The 5,646-nt window shown below is 28.7% G+C and overlaps 1 long non-coding RNA gene across 1 annotated transcript; it reads right to left on the reverse strand.

Moving 5' to 3' along the window:
* Positions 1–234: 234 nt before the first annotated feature.
* LOC111028044 lies at positions 235–4,987 on the reverse strand. The gene is made up of 2 exons (XR_002603870.1): positions 4,603–4,987; positions 235–655 (listed from the first exon to the last, which is right to left on the reverse strand). It is a non-coding gene; the product is annotated as an uncharacterized LOC111028044 (long non-coding RNA).
* Positions 4,988–5,646: the final 659 nt, after the last annotated feature.

The raw sequence follows: 5,646 nt of genomic DNA on the forward strand, positions 1-5,646 counted from the left end.
AAACCCCACACAAAAAGATATATTTATTCTATATTAAAAGAACGTAACACTAGCATTGTTCGTCTCCGTCTTTTAAGTGAATAACATCGAAATTACGAAAGCACATTTTCAATGTTACGCACTTGTAAGATATATATGAAAATTCCCAGTATTACCTTCTCTTAATATTTAAGGCTTAAACTACTAATCAACTATTTTTAGGGGTTGTAGGCGTGTAATAAGCTATGAACACAATCCAAGTATCAAGGCATTTATTGATATTACTTTTATTGAAACGATGAAGTCGTTCAAATGTTACACTATCATTAACATCGACAACTGTATACACTGAAGAATTATATACAATTATATAAATATTAAAATATCGTTTTCTTAAGGTTGTACCTACTACTGTACTCTGAGTTTATCGCTAACAATACCATACATGGTAAAATATAAAATATAAATTTACTGTTATACATTTTAAATAATTTGGTTTTTAAAAAATCTGATAAAAATAACTCATTTGAATAGAGGTTGAAAATTGAAATTCGTTTATCTTTTAATACATGTTAAAAATGTCTTTAATATTATTGTTGATAAATGGATCATTTCAAAGCAGACATGGCTTGATCTGCCACATTCTTATATTCGTTTTGGCCATGCAGACTTCCACCTATATATAAAAAAATAATGTGTGTGTATAATTAGTATGAGTAGTGGGAGTAATACTTCTCACGCAGTTTTGTCAAGAAAAATAAGGACATTTTCAGTTTTTAGAAAAACCATAGATAATCATAATTAAAGCAAAGATAGGACATCACCAATTGTGGCGACGACTATCGGACTATATTTTCGGGGGTCGTAAACTGATTACAAATCGAGCTGTTAAGCACACTGTTAAAGATATATAGAACAGGTTGTGCATCGCCGTACAGTAAACAGCTTTCAAATTTGCTTACAAACATTTGAAACAGCTGTAAAAAATAACCACTAACACTTTTAATCAGAAATCAACAATATGTGTCAGCATTTAAGACTAATTGCATACTTAAATATCTATAATCTGTTTATTGTGGTATTGCCGCTTTAAACGCTACTAGTTATTTTTTCCTAGTCAGTTCATGGCCATCTTATCAGAAGCTGATGGGCAATCACTAACCTTTAATTATGTTTTCATGTGCAGTTTGTGAGACAAAGTTTCTTTTCATTTTAGGTTTTAACAAGCATTTCAGAACTAAACATAAGGACAACAGAAAAAACTAAGGTTATTAAACGTAACTTGTACAGGTGTAATGATTGTAATAAAAATTTTGACTAGAGGAAGACTTTTATTCAATATCTCAAAACTCATTTGATGAAAAATGTACAACGTCATTCATTATGTTCATTGTGTTCAAAATCATTTCCGCCAATGACTGTATTAATTGATCATTTACACTTTACAGAGTATACATAATGTAAATATTGAGTCGAAAGTGTTACATTTTAATAATATAGAAGGTACCTAAACTAATTTATTACTACATTGTTAGTGCTGTACTATATTATATACAAGTCCATAACACGTTCCTTGTAATTTTGTTATTTGAGTATAATATTGTTTACTTGTGCCTAGGATAATGATATATTTACTTGGAGAAATATTGTGTTTTTTTATGGTGTTCATGTTCAATTTTTTCTTCACTGAGGTTTTTATTGTAATGAATACAAAACAATTATGTATTTTTAATTTTGGTCATATAATATGGTTTTTTTAATTGTCCATTGGAGAACGTTTACGTTTTTCCTAAAAGCGCTCCATCTAGGGATATACAATGTGTTAAACTGATATGACATGTGGTTAAAAGTTACATACGAGCATAAATTAGGTGACATACACTCGTACGACAGTATTACTGTTGTTAGAAGTACGTTTTGGATTGTTTTTTTTTGGAGATTTAGTTTGCCGATCATCAAAAATACATTGTATTATAAGCCAATGTTCAACCAGTGTGTCTTAAATCGTGGAAACCAGTATATCTTTAATATTTATGAAGTATTTGTGTGTATTATATTCATTGATAATCGAAACTCGTTATAAGTATACACTTATTTAGTCAGAATTAGTATCATTGGTCGTTGAGTGATAAGAGTTTAAGTCCTCTCTATGTTGTAATTATCTACGAGAAATATTTAATATTATTTTTATTATTATTATCATATAGTATGTGTACGATAATTATTGTATGGTTGGTAATACTGTAACGTACATTAGTAAGGCCAAAGCACGACGCAGAGAAGATATCTTTTTTACATCGTTAGCAAAACGATATCGAACCCCGAACGCAACACACAAACGTAATACCCGACCATTACATTATTTTTGTCTAGGTAACTGTGAAAAGAAGTTTCACTTCACGATTAAATTTGTTTTAATTTCAAGGTCATAAGCAGGGCACGTAAGTTCATGCACTAAAAAAACACAAATAAGCATACATTCATGCACTAAAAAGTTTGAAAATATGCATTTAAATTAACTTACATTTTTAAATTATGCACTCGAAATATGCATTATGTAAATTATTTATGAGCAAATTTTAAAATAATAAAAATATATCCATTAATTTTAAAAGTATTTTATTCCTTTAAATTTTTATATATTTAACAATCAAAATTAATAAAATGAATACTTGTGAAGTTCATATAATCATATGGATTTGTCATCTTTATTAATTTTGACTAGGTAGTCATTTTTTGTCTAATTTTTGTACACCATTATCCTGTGCCTAAAATGAAAATATTTGGAATGAAATATTAGTTATTTGACATTTTCACGGCTCGTACAGTAAAACAACTCATCGGCGACTGGCGTGTGCAAGAAAACTATACTGTACCAGTGTGCAAAATTGTAGATGAGGAATGGTAAGAAACATTGTACAGGTACTGTTTCGACGAGAGACTATAGTCGGCGGAGGATGGTAGTGGTAGCTATAAAATTGTTTCCGCGTTATAAGTAAAACTCATAAAATCTAAATAGGGAAATACTAGAAATAAATCAAAACACTATCATTCAGTAAACGGTAAAGTAAATAAGAAACAAGAAACATTTCAAATATTTTTCTAAACAATTTTTTTAAGAAATAATATGGGCTATAAACTCCAAAAAAACGATTATATGCCAAATATGCCGTTACACCCAAAACATGCAAAAACATGCACTATTAAACTTCATATTATTATTACTATTGTTATGAAACCGATTTGTGTCTCATTTATCATATTTTTCTGTGTAGCAAAAAAAACATACAAATGCATGAACTTACGAGCCCTAGTCATAAGTATAAAACACAAAAATATTATTTTAAATTTCAAGAACGTTCAATTCTAAGAAAATAGGTACAAACATATATTCTCTATACACAATGTTGAACAAGCTATAGGGAATAAATTTAAAAAAACACACCCAGCATCATTCGGCTCGGCACGTTGTAATTGCCTATCAGTTCACAAGTGTAAAAGTGGCTCTCATCAAACAATAATTTACTTCCCTTTTAAAGGATATTTTTGAATTATTGCTATGCGCATGTGATGTGCTTTTACGCACTCAAGACTTTGGTGAACTAGATTTTTTTTTAATTGTTCAGTTTTTTTGAAATATTTAAAATCTTACAAAATACATTTTTATTAAGTTCTTCTTTTTGCAATTTTTTTCTTGTGACTGATGTAGTCATTATGTATCACTACATGACATGGACCCAGCCGGGACTTATGCATTTTAGTTATATAATATTTAATATTAAAATAGCTAAACGTTATATTTGTAATTCTAATACTTATATTGTCTTTACCACAAAAGTCACACATTTATTTTACATAAATCAAAAAAAAAAAAAAATGTTAAGGGTTATAAGTAATTGTGTAAATTGAGCAACTTTTGCTCGTATAATATGGAGAATTATATACCGAGCTCAGACTGTCACGTCACCTAGCTAATTCTGTGTACTATAAAATCTCCTTGAATATTTTTTTTTTGACTAAATTGTTTTTAATAATTCTGATAACAATGATTTAAAAATTAATAATAACTTAAACCAAATATTTTTGTGTATCATGTACACCTTTAATAAGTAACTGCAACATTTTACATCCAAATGGAGAGAAATTGCCGAATTGCTCTCTATTAAGGCCGAAAGTTATATCAATTTATTGAAAATTATTGTAAAACTAACATAACATACAATACTGTCCAATAACTAATTATTAATTAGATATGTTCAATTTTTAGTAGGATAATTATCTCCCAAACAATTATAATTGAATAGGTAACAGTTTCTGGCCAACTGTTCAGTGTCAGTAATACTATAAAAAAAATAATGCTGAAGCGTATTTTAAAGGTGTAAGTCATTGTCCGCTAAATGTCTTCTTATTAAATTGTATATGTTTATATAATTTATTTCAATATTATCAGAATGTCTACTTAAAATCAGACGAAATTTAAATATAAATATGTTTTATCACTTATCATGATGGTCGTTAGTGTGATTTCGATGTAAGGGATGCATAATATATGATAAATTTTTATTATTCCACAACTACTTTAAACATAGAAATATGCTAAATTACCTAGAGTTACTAATTTACCTGTTTTACCGGAGCTTGTGGGCTTCTGGCCTAAAAAAAATGCGTTACAATTATGGATAAATTTGTTGTACCTACTAAAATATTAAACACTCGTAATCTGTGGCTTTTGCGCCAAACATTGGTCATACAGTTTGCATTGTTTTGTATAAATAAACGGTAGTACTAGTGGCGTCATGGGAGTACAGCAAAAGCATTACCCCTTTGTAACTGGTTCAAAAAGAAAATAGGTTTCTGGTGTGTTGTAGTAGTGAGTAGCTCGATTATCAGTGGTCGGGACAGCCGTGCTGCCATCCATAGATGTATTTTTTATTTAAACATTTTTTTTTAATATTTGGCGATAAGAAATAGGTTTCGTCAAAAATGTTGAAAATTGTATACACGACTTCTTTAAAGCTTTATTACAAATATTTCAAAATTTAAGGGATGTATTTTAAGCATTGTTTAAAAAAAATCATCCTAAAGCTTCGTATTTGACAAAATTCGTTATAATCACCAATATTTGCAAATTATTTTTTGGTTTAAAAAATGATACGTAGTATTCTCTAAACTTTTTTTATCACTATATTTATGAATAGTAATATATTCATATTATGACAAAAGACTGAGTTTTCTGTTTCAAAAAAAAAAAATGTCATATCAATTTAATGCTTGAATAGATATTTTTTCATTGACTACGTGAAGTGGTCTTCAAAAAATAGTAGCTTTCACCGTTGTTTGGAAAAATATAGTGTATGCTCGTTTTAAAGTGCTAGTAGAAATCAGGTCTGCTCTTGAAGAAAGCCCATAACCTAGTTTTCTTTCATAAAATGTCTCTGTTGATTGATTCCATTTGTAATAATAAGTGAATCCATGAAACAGTAACGTTTTTGGTAATTCGCGACTTGACTAAAAACACTTAGTTATATAATAAACGATTATTACGATCGCACGACAACACGTCTTGTCGACACTCATTAGAAATGAATATCAAGAGATTATTGATTAAGGCATAACAAATATTATTGGTACTTATGTTGTATTTATATCCAAAATTATTTACCTGCT

This window comes from Myzus persicae, unplaced genomic scaffold, assembly GCF_001856785.1.
Source record: "Myzus persicae strain clone G006 unplaced genomic scaffold, MPER_G0061.0, whole genome shotgun sequence".
NCBI classification, from domain to species: domain Eukaryota; kingdom Metazoa; phylum Arthropoda; class Insecta; order Hemiptera; family Aphididae; genus Myzus; species Myzus persicae.